The sequence below is a fragment of the Macrobrachium rosenbergii genome, chromosome 22, assembly GCF_040412425.1.
Source record: "Macrobrachium rosenbergii isolate ZJJX-2024 chromosome 22, ASM4041242v1, whole genome shotgun sequence".
Classification (NCBI taxonomy): Eukaryota; Metazoa; Arthropoda; class Malacostraca; order Decapoda; family Palaemonidae; genus Macrobrachium; species Macrobrachium rosenbergii.
In genome coordinates this window covers 31,469,233-31,488,302 of record NC_089762.1, presented here as the reverse complement: position 1 = coordinate 31,488,302, position 19,070 = coordinate 31,469,233, and the positions used below count along the sequence as shown (strand labels likewise).

Sequence of the window (19,070 nt, the reverse complement as noted above, 5' to 3'; positions counted from 1 at the left end):
GAAGTGTGTTCCCATGTTGTGAATCAGGTTCGTCTCGTATCTAGGATTTCCAACTGAATGCATTCTGTGAATACATCATGATTGCTTTGGGGAAATCCTTATTATCCTTATATGTCTTTCAAGGTTAGACATTGTTTCACTGGTATTCTCTAAACTGAAATTGTATATACACTGTGGATGGTGTCTTCTTTTCGGCGTTGTACCTTATATGTTCGTTAGTGTTTGTGTGTGTTTGGGATGTTGCAAATTTTCCCATACTTCGTGAGGTTTTTGCAACTGTCCCGCACCGCATCCACTGACGTCAGGCGCGTTTGCTGAAGGTCACTTGCTTGATTGCTTCGTCATTAAGGAGTTTAGAGTTAACCTTCCCTTTCTTTCCAGGGTTATCGCATGCCTTGCGTAATGCCAGGACTGTCTGTTAGTATAAATCAAGTATCAGCTGTCAGTTTACCGATAGTGTTAGTCGTTATTTCTTAGGTTACGTTAGGTCTTTTGTTGTCATTTGTTATTTATTTCAGAGTGTATCCATTTATTTATTTATTTATTGCATAATTGCTGCATTGAAATTTCCGTACGTTGTTTTATTTCTTGTTAATCTTGTGGTCATACTTTTTCTTCTATTAAATGCCAAATGCCAGGCGTTTCGTAGACTGAAAATAACTGTAAATGACCCAGCATTTATTTTAACAGATGCATATCCTGCTAAATGAGACACGTTAAAATCGTCGTGTAGATATCTTTCATGTTGGAAGTGAAATTGTTTACTATCATGTAAATAGCATTCTGGTATCTGAAGCCAAATACGGAAACGTGCTCTGTTTGAATAGCATATTTAATATGATAATGTTATTGTTTAAATGGCAGGTTGCTGCCATTTAATGGCAGGCAGGTATTGTTTAAATTGCAGATCAGAGTGAAAACAATTATCTTTTTCTTTTTGTGATTGAAGACATTTTTAATCTCAATTTGTGTAATCTTATAAGGTCATTTTTAAGATTAGTGGAAACACTAAGTCATGTCTCTCATTGCAAATGCCTAAGGATCTCGAATTGTAGGAGTTCGTTTCTACACACACACACACACACACACGCACACATACACACACACACAACGTCCGGTGTTTGTTATAGTTCCTATTGAACACATTTGTTTAGAAAACGACCAGAAATATGTAAATAAAACCTACGCAAAAAGATGAGCACGTGGATTTTGGGGGTCCGTCTCCAAGTACACGAGCGTATTTTTATGCAAAATTTTTTTAAGTCAACAGTCAGGGTCCCTTCGATTTCACGGACTCTGTGCTGAAAAATTATTAAATTGAAAAATCTGCGTAGAAGTCAACAACTTTGCGCTATGTAATACATTACACCAAATTCTTCGTGAACAGTCGGGGCGCACACGCACAAATTTCCTTAAGTGCATGACTGAGGTCTCTCTCTCTCTATGTCTATGTCTATGTCTGACGGTTTATCAAGTATCCCTTCTTTCGCTATTAAGCGTTCAGACGGGATTTCCAAATAACTTATATTTTAGTTAAAATTACAAAAGTTTAAAAGTCTATGTAATGTAAAGAGGGTTAATTGCATTTGTCTCAGTATTATAGCTGAGTGAAAATGAATGGGTTTTCAATAGCTTTTTGAACTGAAAGATATTTTCAGCACACTTAACTGATACCGGAAGTTGATTATACAATCTAGGAGCACAGTGCTTAAAAGTTCTCGTACCAGAGTGGTCGTTGCACGAGGCTCATCAAGTCTGAAATCATCACGGGAAAGGCGTGTATGAACACCAGGCCCAACTACGTATCTTTTCAGGCAACCTTTAAGATACAATGGTTCTCCCGTGCTAATAAACTTGATATGTTAACTTTGAAAAGTTTAAAATAATCCTTGCTTTAACTGGTAACCAGTGAAAGTTGGAGTAATATGTTTGTCGGGGATATACCAACAATTAGTCTAGCAGCTCTATTCAAAATCATTTGAAGTTTCTTAAGTTTAAGTTGTAATACAACGAGTTACAATAGTCTACTCTACTAACTACCAAACTATTAATTAGCAGCTTAGTGGCATCTTCGTTAAGATATTTTCTAATGGATGCGATATTCCTCAGATGATAATTTGCGGTCCTAACCACATTGTTAATATGTTCATCAAATGTCAAAGAACCATCAACTACTACCCCGAGATCTCTGACTTTATCAGTTAACAAAATATTCTCCTTATTGATGGAGATGCTATTAACGTTATCAAACCTTCTTAAGTTATATTTAGTGCCAATTAGAATACATTCAGTTTTACATCCATTTCGAAACATCTGCCATGAGTCTATCAATAACAGTTTGATCTTCAATCATGTCATCCACTATTAAATAAAACTGGTGTCATCAGCAAAAATTTACATTGAACGCCATGTAATTTAAATATCCAAGACAACTCGATTGTATAAATACTAAAAAGAACCGGGCCAAGTACGCTTCCTTGTGGAACACCCGTGGTGAGCTTTCTACTTTCAGAATATCTATCTTTAACCTTCACCTTGAAAGATCTATTCGATAAATAGTTATTAAACCATTTAAGAGCATCCCATCGATCCCAATAGCAGTCATATTTATTAACACTTCATGAACCACTGTATCAAAAGCAAAGAGAGAATAAGCAAGCTACATTTACCATCATCAGAGAAACCTAACAAATCATTAATTACGGCACAAAGAGCTGTTTCAGTAGAATGGAATTTCCGATCTGATCTTCAGGAATAGCTCCAATTACTTTCAAGTGCTGACTGAGTTGATCTAAAACGGAAGTCTCGATCATTTTTGACAAAAAGACAAGTTAGAAATTGGTCTGTAAGATTTCAATTCTTGATGATCAAGGGATCCTTTAAGAGATGGTTTAATGATAGCAACTTTTTCAGAGGACAGGACTAAGCTCTTAGTTACTCAAGTTGACTATACGAAGCTGCAATTGCAATAACCTATCTATGTTCAGGGCATCTCTCTCTCTCTCTCTCTCTCTCTCTCTCTCTCTCTCTCTCTCTCTCTCTCTCTCTCTCTCGTTAGTTACAGTATAATTTCGTTTACGTTAGTATGTCTAAGCTTGTAAACATACTTTGAATAGCAGCAGAAAGGAAAGAATTTTGTTTTCTTCATATTTTAATTGGCAATGTATTGCGCAGTCGTGGTCACTATTCTTGGAAGTTAATTACTGTCTAGTGCCTCTCTTGAAGTCGGGTGGTGAAACGAGAAAATAAAACTGATGTAATACAATGTTTCGTTTGAATCGCACCCTGTAACTACCAAGACAATCTCTCCACCAAGTAGGCTAGTTACTTCAGTGAAAAATATAGACTTTTATTTATTTATTTTATTGTATTTATTTATTTATTTTTAGCTTTTACAGTTAAAGAGAGTTCTTGACAAACACCCCCATCCTCTTCTGATCTGAGCGGTAATCTTCGGCCCCTTGCTGCAACCCTTTTCATTCCTTTTACTGTACCTTTGCTTATATTCTCTTTCTCCCATCTTGCTTTCTGTGCTCTCCTAACAATTGTTTCATAGTGCAACTGCGAGGTTTTCCTCCTCTTACACCGTTCAAACCTTTTTACTCTAAATTTTTCTTTCATCTTTGAATGACTTCATAGGTCCCAGTGCTTGGCCTTTGGCCTAAATTTTATATTATAAGTAATTTTCTTTATGATGTACTATCCAAGTCTCTCTCTCTCTCTCTCTCTCTCTCTCTCTCTCTCTCTCTCTCTCTCTCTCTCTCTCTCTCTCTCTGTTGATAATCAATGGATCCTCTCTCATCTGTCAACATTTTGTGCATTAAGGTTGCGTGTGGTTAAAATCGCGTTCTAAAATTGCCATTTGTCTGTCTTAGAAATTTAGGATTATTTTAACGCAAATCGTCCTCCTCTGACCAGCTATTAAGAATTTTTGCTGGCTTTATTGGGCACCACTTCAAGCCTTAACTTTCATATTTGGGTTGCTTCATCATTGCCTTCATACCTTGATAGGAAGCAAAAAAAAAAAAAAAAAAAAACTCATTAGCTGATATGACCTCTTATTGGAGCTTCTATTCTCCGCCATATGCGACTTAATTCTCTTCTCAGGCAAGGTCTTTAGACCTTGTTCTCAGGTAGCCACATAACAGGCCTAAATATATAGGAATGCTCGGCCCCACTGGACCTCTCAACTACTAAACAGGAAGGGAGTTAGTTGTTGCCGTTCCAGTTGTAGAAAAATAAAAAAAGTTATTTGGTATTATTGCCTTCGTATTAAATAATTCCAGGAAGCAATATTTCATTTGAGTATTTATATTTACTCCTTTAAGGTCATAATATTTATAAAATGAAGATATTTTTGTTTAATTTTAATTTTTCATTATTATTATTGTCCCTTTTTTTTGCCCACGTGAGCAAGTGAAGACAAATGTAATAATTTTGAATAGATGTGTGACAGGCACCACTGAGATTGCAGTTTTGAAAAAATACACATTCAAGTTTACTATACTATTCAAGTGAAAATCTGTTAACTCGTTAAATTGATAATTAGATTGCCGTCAGTGGAGGAGGGGAAAAATATGTTCTGTCGCTAGCATAAAATACAAGGCCTTGATTGAAGGACGAGAAAAACATTTATACAGCATTTTCTCCTCCGTGTTGCAAAGAAGAAGAATATCCTAAAAAAAAAAAAAATCGCCCCAGTTATATTTTCATGAAGGGCTGATCAGATATTTTCTTACTCAAGGATAGATGGCGGGGATCTTAAAAATATGCGCAAGGAGGAGACCCTTTAATTCATATTTCTGGATGTTATTAGTTTAGCCTTTTTGTTATCTTCAGGAAGGAGTAGTTTGTAGACTTTTTTATGATTATATTTAGTTATATTTTATGGTGAATCTGTTATAAATACTGCAAGAGTAACAGGTAACGCGGTTGTCAGTTCTACGTTCAGAGATTTGTGCAACATCTCATTCAAAGGATATTGCATTGCCATCACTAAGGATTCACTATTTGATTTTTGTTGTAGAAGTAAAGTATTTATTCCATGTTAGTTTTTCAAGGTACAAGTAAATACCCATTGCTGGAAAATAAAAACCTCCATTCAAGGTTCTGCATGAAGATTTTTACCCTGTGTGCTTCACTCTCTGGAAAGTGACAAGATTTTCAAGACGAATAGGAAAAATGATACATCACGAGAACACGGCAAGATATCAGTGTAGATAAGGAAGGGAATAAGTGTTCTAGTTTCTGACGAATCGTGATGCTACCTGAAAAAAAAGAGAGGAAGTGCGTGGCACAAGCAGGATGTGCAGTCTGTCTTTATTGTCAGTTTCGGCAAGGTTATCATTATTAGAATTTCTGATGTTAGTGTCTTAACTTCATTAAACGGGTTATTCTGGCTATTATAATCTCTCACTTGGTGCTTTATATCATTATACAGCTTCTCCTAAAAGCATCGGTATCCATGACACTATCAGGAAGACTAATGCAGTTTTAAAATACACGTTCACAGTGCACAGACCAAGAAGTAATGGAAAAAAGATTGAAAGAGGAAATAAATCACCTCATTCCTGCTATGTTAGATGACTGAATGCAAGAATGAAAATACAATCCATTTGCTACTACATTCATCTTTTTTATTTCTGAAAGAGGGCAGGCCTCCTGTTCACAAAACTTTCAGGCATCGTAATCTCCATATATACCCACGTAAAAGCCCGCTTAGGTGAGCCATTTACCTTCAATGTGCACGCTGTTCTCTCTTCCTGGATATTAAGGCCTTCCGTATACAGTTGCATGTACAATTCAGCAGTCTATAAACAACTTATATAATGCATTTTTCATCTGTATTATTTCTGCATCCCCACATACTCATATCCCAAGATTGAATAATTTTCTGTTCTGGGGATAAAACAGAGTTCAGAGCTTGAAACCCCGTGACCCCGGCCATGTGATGATTACCAAGGACATTGAAGATGCTGCCTTTGGAAATTCTCTGTCTCTCCTAATTGAGCTGATGTTGAGTAGGTATTTCTTACTCGCGGCGTTCACAACAAGGCACGTATTTTCCTTTGGGACATTGTGCCTTACGGTCTCCAGGCTGAAACTTTGTTTTATCGATGGAAGAAATCAGATTTGATTTCTGCTTAGTCTAGAAGCTTTTCTTTGGCGTTCAGTTTTTGTTCCCGTTGTTGTTTCCGTCATGGCACTGTTTGGAAGGTATTCCAAAGTATAAATATTGCACACAATCGGGTATGTTGTCTAACTGGCAATTTTTATTGCTATGTAAATGGTAAAAATTCCAGGGTTCTTAAGCCTCGAAAAATAGGTTTCCTTTTATTTCCTGCAAATAATAAATTACGTGATCAGCCATAAATGTAAAATTTCGTTAGATATCTCCAAGATATTTAATAACCATACATGCGGATAGCTAAATTCTTTTAATGCTGCATTATCGAACACCTTGCATTTATAGTCTTCTGATTATTTTTATGGAGAACCACATTAAGTACAGAATAATGCAACGCACAGTCTCTCTGGCTCAGTAGATTATATCTTGATCGACTTATCCTTGGTAGTTTTTTGCCCTCTATGAATTATTATCGAGTGACAGGCTTATTCTTTTAGACGTCGTTCTAGAAAGGCTTTGTTCCTTTAGGAGCCTACATGCTGAGGAGTTAATGCATTACCTGTAACGTAGTTTCGACTTTATATTTAAATTACCTGCTGAAGATGTTTGTAATTTTGTTAGATAATGGTGGTCTGACCTAAAATATATTCACCAGTTTTAATGAGTATTAGTTAATGCATTACCTGTTACATAGTCCTAACTTTATAGTTCAGTTGCCTGCTGAAGTTGTCTGTAATTTTGTCCTATAATGTTGGTCTGACCTAAAATACACTTATAAGTTTTGATGGACATAAAGTTTTTCCTTCACAACACACTGCGATTGCTGTTGTGATCCGTCAAGTATAGTTTTTATCACATCCTGTTGCTGTGAAGGACCTAAGACTACTCGGTAAAGTACCGTGGTTCTGTCGTCGTCCTTCACCTGACGACGGTGAAGGGGGGAAATTACCGGCCGGAGCTTCCTCGTGTTAAACGGAACTTTTAGGAAAACCTCCTCTCGTCTTGGTGGCACTCAGCCGGTCAGGACCTTCCAAAGACCGCTTGCTTTGGTTCGTCATATCGTATTGGATTCGTCTACAAGACGTAAAACCTTTCATTTGTTCGGCTGTCTGAAAGTATTCTGTTGTGGTTGGGATTTCCTTGTGTGTTCTTTAATGGGCTTTAATTGTACTACCCCCGTAGGGGGGCTAGTGCCATCAGTGAACCTCTCGCGGTGCACTCTAGGCATTACTTGAGGTTCTTTGCAGCGTCCCTTCGGCCCGTAGGTGCAACCCTCTTCATTCCTCATACTGTACCTCCCTTCATATTATCTTTCTTTCTTCTTACTTTCCACCCACTCCTAACTACCAGTTGTATCATAGCGCAACTGCGAGGTTTTCGTCCTGTTACACCTTTAAAACTATTTTACTCTGAATTTCCCTTTTAGCGCTGAATGACCTCATAGGTTCCAGCGCTTGGACTTTTGCCCAAATTTTATACTCCTTATTCTTTTAATTGTACTACAAGGTGGGGCCGGTGTCCATTTGCTCATTGGCAACAATATGTATGATTGAAGAATTGTATATAGTAAGCAAATGAAGACATGCATTTTTTATGCGTATTGTTTCCATTCTGAGGTTGCCAGTCGATTTTGTCGTCTTTTTTATTGGCTTTACGAATGTCAAAAATGAGTAAACCCCCACCAGGTGCACCAAATGTCTTTCGGTTCTTTTCAACAAATGCGGAAGATCCACAATGATCTCCTCGCTCTTCACGCAGAGTTGATGATTAATTAGATATTACTTTTGTTGAGACTATTAACAATTACTGTGTATTTTTAGAAGCATATATATGTATTTTTATATAATATATATATATATATATATATATATATATATATATATATACATATGCATATATATATATATATATATTTATATACATATATATATATATGTATATATATAATATATATATTTATATATATATGTATATATATATCATATATATAAAATTATATAATATGTATAAAACATATATAATGTTTATGTATATGTATACAGTATGTGTGTATATATATATATATATATATATATATATATATATATATATATATATATATATATATATATATATATATAGCTTAATGATAAATAATATTGCCAAGACCAGGAAGAACATTCTTTATTGTACAAGCTTTGAGGTATAAAACCTCATCATCAGGCTGAAAAAACCGACAAGGATGAGAATCAATAAAATTACAATAAAATGAATTGTCATAATAAATCTTCAGCAAAAATACTAACGAAATATATAAAATGAACAAGTAAATACAAACTAAAAGGGTGAGACGTAAAATAACGAAAAATTAAAAACACAAACATAAAAATATGAAAATAAAACTAAAGTGAAATGTAAACAAACTACCACTCACAAAGTAAAATATTTAACGACCTAATTGAGTACCTACTATGAAATTACACGATAGCTAGTTGAATACCAGACGAGTTGTTGTTCAATTCCGGCTTCATCTTTTAATAGTCAGCGACTCTGAAATTAAAAGGTCCAGTCTATTTGAACAAAAAGACAGTACCCGAAAATCCAGGTCAGTGAAAGGATGGTCTTGTGTTAAACTGTGTTCTCTAATGGCAGAAAAGGGTGGTTTGGAAAGGGGAAACCTAGTTCTAATAGAAAGACCTCTGTGTTCCAAAATTCTGTGTCTGAGCCAGCGGGAACTAGATCCCACGTATCGCAGACCACACTGCGAACAAGTGAACAAGTAAACGACACAGGAATTAAGGTCCACAGGCAGAGTAGGCTTTCTCTCTCAAAAGTGATCTTATTGTAAAAGGATTACAGAAAACAAACCGGAAACTGATCTGAGGGAAACAACGCTTAAGTATTTCTTGCAACTTTTTCGGACCATATAGCTACTATGACCAAGGTAAGGCAATTTAATGTACTTTACATCTTTACTAGCAGTACTGTACACCGGTCTGGGACAAAACTTTTCATTTAAAAATTTTTCAGAACTTTGTAAAATACAAAAATGGGATATGAGTTTTCAGAAAAATAATTCTGGAGGAAAACCATATCTTGATGAAATAAATTAAAATCACAACAAACATTGTAGGCTCTATTAATCAAAGTGCGTATTGAGTTCATCTTATACAACTTTGGCGAAAAACTGAGGTAATTCAATCCCAAGCCAGTAAAAGTACTTTTCCTATAAACAGAGGTCTCAAATTTGCCACTATTTCTGTATACCTGTACATCTAAAAATGACAACTTATTATCCTGTTCCGTCTCACAAGTAAAAGAAATGTTAGGGTGACGAGAATTAAAATATTCAAAAAACAAATCAACATGTGATAATTCCTTAAACACAAGGAAAGTATCATCTACATACCTACGGTAATACAAAGGTTTGAAAGCACTAGGGCATTCAGACATCCAAATCTTTTCACAATAACCCATGAAGCAATCCGCATATACAGGTCCAAGAGAATTTCCCATAGCTACTCCATCTATTTGATTATATAATTTACCATCAAAAGTAAAATGCCATCAGCAGTTGCTAAATGTAATAATTTTTGCAAGTCTATTTTATTAAGTCCAAACACTGATAAATGGTTTTCACATATATTATTAAGAATAATGTCGGTTGTTTCTTTTAATGGGATATTGGTGAAAAGAGAGGTTACATCGAAACTAGCCATTACAACATCTTGGTTAAAATTGAAAGAGCATAATTCTTTAACAAATTTGGAAGAATTAGATATGTTAAATTCACCTAAAGTTAGAGGGCTTAAAATTGGAACCAAAAACTTGGACAGGTTATAACTAAAAGTACCAATTGAGGAAATAATAGGTCTTAAAGGGTTTCCTATTTTATGTACCTTAAGCAGACCGTACAGATAACCAGGCTTAGACCCTGAAGCAAAAATAAAGAGCTATATGTAGCTTCCCCAATCTTATCTCTCAGACCTCTAAGCAACCTATTTAGTTTGTCTTCTAATTTCAAAATGTGACTGCAATATCTACATTTAAAATCCTAAATTTTGTATTGTCAGAGAGTATTTCATTAATTTTATGTAAATAATCAGACCTATTCATCAATACAACACCCCTACCTTTATCTGGCTTGGTAATAACTATACTATTATCGTTCTTAAGGTTACGTAAAATATTGATTCTGTCTTTATTTAACTGATTGTCACCCTCCTTTTTCGATTAAAATTTTTGAAGGTATCGTTTGCAATTACGGAAATTTTGCTAAAAGTGAAGTAAGGGTTTCACTGCCAAAAATGTCACAGCCTCTCAAAGTAGAACATAGTTTTTCAAAACTTAAAAAATACTTAAAGAAATTGAATTTCATGGGGATCAAAGCAAAATCAAGACCAAGAGAAAGAACTTCCTTTTCATCTGTTGTTAAATTTCTGTTAGAAAAATTAAAAATAACTTTACTACTATCTATTTTCTTATTAACGTCAACACCGAGATTTCTTAACTTTCTATTGTGTGTAAGCCTAACATCAGCCAATTTTTTCTCAACGTTGGAATCTAAAATCGACGACAAACACTTAAAATCCAAAAAAGAAAGGTTGTTCTTTAAATCCCTATCTAGTGAAGACAAATCTGTTAAAACCGTATGTTATTAAAATATACGTGCAAGTATTTCCGCAGTATAGTTTGTTTTCTTAAGGGAGGGTTGTATCTTTTTTCTTTTTTTTTTATTCCGGCTCCTGTGCTGCATATCTTTACCGTGTAGGCCATACCCCCGAGAGGGGTTCTAGAAATTTATTTTCTTTTCTCTCATGACTTGCATGAGACTTTTTCTTACGCATGTTAATGTTCTTAGCCTGCCATGTAGCATAGCAAATAAATGTTGAGCTGTATTGAGAAACTTGATGCGTTTTTTTTACAGTTCTTTGCTCCTTAAATATCTCTGTTTTGGCGAGATTAAAAAACTGTGTCGTATTATTGATGTACGTTTAGTAAAACCGGCGGGAAGTGTCAGTTTTATTCACTTTTATTTCTATTTTTATCTTACTGTGGTTTTGTCCGCATAGAATGAATTGTCATGATTTTTTTTTTATCATGCCACTGTTAGGGAACTGGTTACCCGGTCCCCCCCAAAAATATAATGTCGCTCTGGTTTTTAGTAAATCTGGCGGGAAGTGTCAGCTTTATTTACTTTTGTTATTATTTTTATCTTATTGTGGCTTTGTCTACACAGAATGAATTGTCATGATTTTTTTTTTTTTTTTTTTTTTGTCATGTCACTGTTAGGAAACAGGATTCCCCCAAGAAATGTAATGTCGCTCTGGTTTTGCCACACGGCTTGTAAGAAATCTTTGTCGGCAACCGGAAGATCTTGATTGTACTATTAAACTGAAAGGATTGGAATGTTCAAGTCTTTCATGTTGACATGAGTCATATCATCCGCCTGTTAAGGACGGACTTCCGTCTATCTTGCGTTCTCATGCTGTGTAAGTGTAACTTAAACTGTAAGGATTGGAATGTTCAAGTCTTTTATGTTGACATGAGTCATATCATCCGCCAGTTAAGGGCGGACTTCCGTCTATCTTGAGTTCTCATGCTGTGTAAGTGTAACTCTTATGTATACTTGATTGAAAAGTCGTTAGCAAGAAAGTGAAGTCATTTTACTTCGGTTAGTCTTATTAGTTTCTTTTTGTCTAAGTAACGAAAGTTTCAGGAAGTTCTACCTTCAGTTTCGTCTGGGTATAGGTTTGTCTTGCTGTCCGTTATTTCAGCGAATTCATTCCCTACAGCTATATGTAGCACGAATAGGAAGTAGAATTAACAGTACTTGGGAATCTCTTTGATCCGCTTATGAGGAGGTTAACTGTAAACTTTGAGGGTCAGTTGGATGATCAGCTTGGTTTGCTGCTCACTGTTTCAGGTATTCAGTCCAGTTTAAACGTTTTCATGGGGACAGTTTCTGAGAGAGAGAGAGAGAGAGAGAAAGTTCACTGCTCTTTGATAGTTAGGTTTTACGAGCTCCGTTGGCGGCATTAATATAATTGTTTATAAGTTTTAAGTGTTTGTCTAGTAGGTAAGTTAGGTTATAATCGAGTTGCAACATCAATATAATTTTTATAAATTGTGTTTGTCTTGTATGTGAGTTAAGTAAATAAGGTAAATTATCAGAACAGGTTAATTTTCATGTTCTGTGTTGTAGCGGTCGTTTGTAATGTATTCTCTGTAAATTATTATTATCAGTACTGCTACTGTGAGATGTTATGAACACTGCCTTAAAAAGTATCTGTGTGGACAAATGAATATATATATATATATATATATATATATAAAATCACAATAGATACACGTGACCAGTGTATATATATATATATATATATATATATATATATATATAATATATATATATATATATATATATATATATATATTTTATATATTTATATATAATATATATATATGTATTTTTATGCTTTATATATAAGTATGTATCAAACAGTCAAACCTACATAACATTTCTAATAAGAAAAAACTGCTCCTCGGCAGTATATTTTATCCTAGACCATCCGACAAGATCCTTGTCGGGCGTGATAGATGAAGGCATTGCACAATCCGGTACTCTGGGCTTCATTCCATTGTTAGTTTGCAAGAGACTTTCTTTTTCTCAGAAAGGTGTGTTCATTTGTATGTAAAATGTCTGACCGCACGCCTTTAATAGAGCTAATGATTTAGATTCAGAGGTAAGCATAAACTGTTGTGTTTTAATATTAAAGAAGACGACGACATAATTGGGTTGTAAGAGAGAGAGAGAGAGAGAGATTTTTGCGAAGTTTGTTATTGTAAACTGATTGGCAAAATGTTTTTCACAATTTTGTATTGACCTTTGCTACAAGTTCAGATCAGTTCCAAAAATTCTTCATTAAAAAGTATTCAATCAAATAAGGGGTCTTGGTCTTGTTGGTTATAATTTTTTCAGTAATTTACAAGTTGCCAAACTTTAATTTATCCGGACCTTGCAACGTTTCGTTGTAAATAAGACCAACTTTCCTTAATTTCAGCAAACTTTTTATGCCACTGTTACTTAATTTTCGTAAAAAGTTGATTTTCGCAACTTTTTACTCCACCCCACCCTAATTTAATTGAATTCCATTGCGTTTGCCGTCAAAGATTTCTGTATACAGCCCCAGAACACTAGAAACAAACAATCATTGTTCCCGTTTGTTTCATTCGCAATGATGGTAAGGAGTTGCCTTTATGTGTAATGTAAGCATGAAATCGTACTTACATGTAGCCAAAATTCAACACGAATGGCCACCTTGCATATATACGTATGTATTAAATGTTAAAAACATTGGAAGTACAACAGATTACTTTTTTGTTTACATTTCCTGAAGGATGGTCTTGTAATTTTCTGTGAAGCATCCCTTGCAAATACTGTAATAAACTTTTAAAAAAAAATTTTTTTTCGCTTCAACCCCATTTTTTGTGTCACCTGGAAGTGGTCCTCAAGTACGTTTACTTTTATGAAACAATTTGATGGGAGTTGTATAAAGACTCCTTAATTGGACATTGCGACATGTATGGTAGGAGTACATTCCCTTATTGTCCGTCTGACGTCACTACAAAACTACGTCAACGTCGTCTTATCATTCATCGATAGTCTTACCCCGTTAGTGTAAGCGGATGTCATTAATCCGTTTTAGATCCCGTCCTTCGTTTTTTCGGGTAATAATTATATGTCTGGTTGTTTGGCTGGAGTCTCTTACATTTCTATGACTATGTTTACGTATGACAAATGGTTATAAATGCTTACGTGATGTTGACAGCCGTGGTGCCAGAAAATGTTAACTTGCCGATCAAGATTGCAAGGAATGGTTGTACAAGGTCCACTGTTATCTGATGAGTATACATACCTCACTTCCACAAGTTGAATAGGTCTTGATATTTTTTTCTTAGTGAATGATGTAATTGGATCTCTTTGCTGTTAACAACCAACAGTTGAAATTCAATTTCTTTCAAGGTTAGTGTTCTCAGCCCTCTGTGTGAAGGGTCTTTCTTGTCAGTGATGAATAACATGATTTATAGTAATTAAAACAGAGGGCTCTATATTGGTACCATTACTGCACTCTTGCAGCTATGTCCATTCCGCTGGAAATATCAGAAGTAAATACACATAACGGGAAACTGTAAAGTACCGAAACATTCAGACAAAAGCAATACAACGGAACTTGAATAATTTACTTCTTTCCACAGCCTAGACCCTTTTTTTTTAAACACATAAACTGTTGAATATGCTGAGGAAAAAAAAAAGCGAAATCTTACGGAGCCAGCAAATGTCATTTCTCATAGCCAGACAATGGCTTCTGAGTCTACTCTGAAAAAGATTAAAGACGACAGGGTTTGGGATATAATTAGAATTCTTATATCTTTCTTGGTTTTCTTTACCTTAATTATACGCACTGTACTTATTATCATTATGTTTTAAACAGTATAGTATGTATATACGAGGGATATATATATATATGTATGTATGTATGTGTGTGTGTATATATATATATATATATATATATATATATATATATATATATATATATATATATATATAATTCAATATATATATATAATCAATATATATATCAATATTAATATCTCTCTCTCTCTCTCTCTCTCTCTCTCTCTCTCTCTCTCTCTCTCTCTCTCTCTCTCTCTCTCAGTGGAAGTGTTTTGCTTTGCAAACTCGGTCGTTTAATTGTTGTTTTTTTACTCAAGCTCTTTTTGGACCTTGTATCGACTAAACCTTGTGTTTTTAGCTCTGTCAAGGATCTAGACAAGGCATCGCCTTTTTTGAGACAGAGTAGACGTTTCTTTGAAACTTTAGGAATATTTCGGAAGAAAATGATAAAAACTGGTCGCAGGACCTGTTTTCAAGTCGAGCAACAATAACTGGTCTTGAAGATTTACAATGCAATGTCACCGTACAATAGTGCTTGAGAGGATTCTTTAGTGAAGGGTGTTGGCCAGGTCTGAATTAAAGGGCGAGAATAGCATTTTATTGGAGAAATCATCATCGTGGACTTCCCGATAAGATTGGGTTTTCTTCTTGGCTCTGCGCCGGCATCAGTTGAAGCAAGAAGCGGTAGAGAGGATTTGGAGAAGGAAATCACAAAGTCAACCGATTTGATAAGGTCGACAATGACCAATTGTTTGTTGGTAATTCGTCTGTTTCTACGTAGTTTGATGCTATGCGTCGTAGGCATTGAGGAAGCTGGTGCCCTTTTCATTCTATGTAGAAAAACTGGATCAGTCGAGGTGGGGCATAAGGGCCACTGAGAGCACTTAACTTCTATGTGTGCTAGTTGAGTCGTGAAGGCCTATCGCTCCCTTCGATGAATTATGTGACATGTACTCCATAGAACGGTAAAACCCGGCGCACAACTTACGGAAGCTGGTGCCTGCCAACCTTGGTTTCTATATGGGTGATGGTGGGACATTACTGTGGGTCTTGCCGTTGTAGCATTTTGTCACACTACATAAAACAAACATAGAATAGAAGTGGAACAAGATACTGGTGAAAACTCAAGAAGAAAATTATCTGTTTCATTAATGCTAAGCGTTTTTGAGAGGAAGACTCATTCAAGCTTTGCAATAATTTATTATCCTAATAATCATCATCGTCGTTCCCAGTGCCTTATGACGCAGAGGTCCTCTGTGTAATTCCGTCTCTCATGTCTCTCCCGTGCTTTCACTTCCACAAATCTTCACTCACCTCCAGCCTTTGTCTCATAGTTCTTATCTAAGTAGGTCTGGATCTTTCAACTCTGCTGGTGCTTATAGGAACCCAGCTGACAGTGGCACATTAGTCTTCCTAGAGTGATGCAAAGGACATGCCCTAGCCATGTCTTAAGTGGAAATGGCTAGGCCATTATTACTTCATCCACATATGAATCTTCCGTAATTTCCGTCATGTATCATTCCTCACTATATCTTGCCATCTGACTCGTAACGGTTTTCTCGAAGCTTTATTCTGAAACTGATTCAGGCTCATTGTCCATACTAGGATTCATGTCCGTGTAGCAATATAGGTCCTACTAGACTACGATTTCCAAATGGTACTCATCCTTCCCATTGTTTGATTTGCCTTTTTAGTCACCAGGTTCAAACTCAAAGGAAACAGTATTGAATATCATTTGACCTAATTACTTGAAAGACTCGACCATGTTAATCCTTGCTCCATCAAGTGTTATTTCATACTTTTGTGCATATTCTGTGCTCATTATTTCAGTTTTTATTAGATTTATTTTGAGTCCCATCTTTCTAGATATATGATGCATTGTATTAAGCAAGCTCTGTAAATATGGGGGTGTTTTGTCAACATTGTTCGCGCATTCTAAGTTTGCCAAGTTAATATCGGCACTCCAGTCTACACCTTCTCTTCCTTCTCCAACCGACTTTTTCATTATAAAGTCCATGAGATTGGCAAACATATTTATGCGTTAAGAATTATGTTTATTTGCAACTAGCGTGGAAATTCCAGGAATTTTAGTTAATAGTAAAGCAGCTAGCGTGGAAATTCAAGGAATTTTAGTTAACAGTAAATCAAGCAAGAGCTTTTTTTTTTCTTTTGTAATTCCAGTTCTTACATTCCCACTAATACAAGAGTCAATTAGAGAAGCAATTAATTTAAGCAGTCTTTCACATGTATAATTTCTGAACATCTGTCTTGTAGCTATAGACTCTGTTTGAGATTGAAAAAATGGTTTTATCCATTCATTTTATTCGTATATATTCATGTTTATCGCCTTGTGTTATTCCATAATAAGCTCATAATGCCTCCTGATATATTGGAAGTACGCGCTTGAGGTTGCAAACCCTTTTCAAGAAATTTTTCTTAATCCTTGTTAACTGTAATCGCCTTTATGCAGGACTGCGAAATGGGTTAATTTAGGAAAACCTTTTCTGTTTATTGTCCCATCAAAGTTACTAATAGTACAAAAAGCTATTTTATTCGTAGATTGTTATGTTGTTCAGTTTTCGTTTTGGCATCTCTATATTAATGAAATATTCATAAGGTTCATTTGTATTTTTCGACAACAGAATATATTCTTTCTCCCAATTCGCAGAATATCGATGCTGTGAAAAAAATCAGTTATTCATTAATTTTTTCTAACTACAAAGGTCAGTAGAATGGGAAGCCTGGTGCCCTTTCCTAGCACATACCCAAAAAATAAAACAAGAAAAAGGAAAGGGAAGGCAGAAGGTTGGAGCTTAATCTCCAAGGAAGCAAAAAGACATATTAAAGAAAGAAAGGTTATAAGAATGAACTTAATAGCAGAGCAAGCATTAACAGTTGCAAGCTGGGGGAGGGGGAAATTCTTCATTTGAATGGGTGAGTTATCGAAGCAGTATCTAGGAGAGAGAGAGAGAGAGATTAGAACCACCTTGCGACCGAGTGGATAAAAATCAAGAGATATGATTAGCATGGGATCATTTATCTAACGCATATCCTTAGATTCAGTTGTCGAGAAGCAAGAGTAAAGGAGCGTCCTAAATATGAGGGCTTTACTCCAGTCAGGCGAATAATTCGAAAATTTAAGCTTTAAGAATTGGGATTTAGAAAAGAATTTACATGATATAAATAAACACCCATATAGTTACTGTGACGCAAATTTCGAAGTTTGAATAATTGCATCTCTCTGAGGTCATTCAGAATTTCGATAGAACGAATAAGAAATATGGAATGTTGAATCGCCAGCCAAATCATGCGTTGCAAAGAGGTATAGTGAAGATAACTGATAAAGAGGAAAATTCAATGAGACAAGAAAACAAGTGGGTGGGAGCAGATGATGCTCAGTCAGCAGCAACAAATAATATGTTGGAAATAAGCCTAAGCTTACATTGGAAAGAGTGAAACCATATGAAGTATGGCTAACGGAGTCTTACGCCAGTTCCCGGCAAGGGACAACAAAATGAATCTCTGAAGTCTGGTAAAGAATATGACCAAGCATCACTGGACAGAAAAGACGGCCACTGTAGATCTTGCCTTATTGAAGCAAGGTTTCTTCCCTAAAGGAAAGTGTTAGATTCAAGGCATTTAAAAAACTGAGAACTGAGTAGAGTTTCAAATTCCTTAGTGGTAATGGAAGTTAATATATTAGTACGGTAGTTGGAAGCATTTAAGCGTTCACCCTCCCTAGGGATTGGCATGATCAGTGCATGAATATCTAGTGACCATAGTTACAACAATGTCATTGATCGGTTGTCAATGAATATCACTTGTATAATTGGGCCAAATAAGCCAGTGATATATATTTTCTAAAACATTTCTGACCTCAGCTTATTAGTAGAGTCGAATGGGGACGAAGTAGGTAGGTCTGAGTGTTTGGATGGTCCTGTCTCCGGTAAGGTTATGAGGGAACGGGACAGGGATTCAAGGCAGGAGAATGAAAGGTAGCAGGAGGGGCAGTATTAATCTGCCTTGCTGTACCATCCTCCTAAAATATGCATTGGGAGACATCAGTTGAGGATGTTAGTAGAAGTGTTGATAGGCAGACTCTCAGTGTCTGTTATGGGGTATCAGCTGAAGAAAGAATCTTCAAGGAGTGTTCAGGGATTGTATTATGTTGAAGTTGCGTGTACTAATTTCCTTGAATATTTGCTTGAGAAATATAAGTAGCATAGTGTAAGGATTATCCTGAGAGAGAGAGAGAGAGAGCAGCTTCAATCACGAAGGACGTAACAGTTTATAACGGCATCTGTTATCAACCACAGAATCAACTTCCCTCGTGATAATCCGTTGACTTCTAGCCTTCATGAGGGATGTCATAAGCCGAATCTTAGGTTAAGGAGTGAGTTTCCTTTATCTGTTTAGCATGTTTATGACGAGTATCAGGTATTATGTGTTAATAATTATCGTTAATTTTAAGTAAAGCGAGAAACGAAACGTAAATTCTGTTAATGTACA

At 35.6% G+C, this 19,070-nt stretch overlaps 1 protein-coding gene across 46 annotated transcripts in view; it reads left to right on the top strand.

Moving 5' to 3' along the window:
• Positions 1 to 19,070, top strand: part of l(1)G0196 (inositol hexakisphosphate and diphosphoinositol-pentakisphosphate kinase) — a 525,389-nt gene that overhangs the window by 74,767 nt on the left and 431,552 nt on the right. The window lies entirely within an intron of this gene.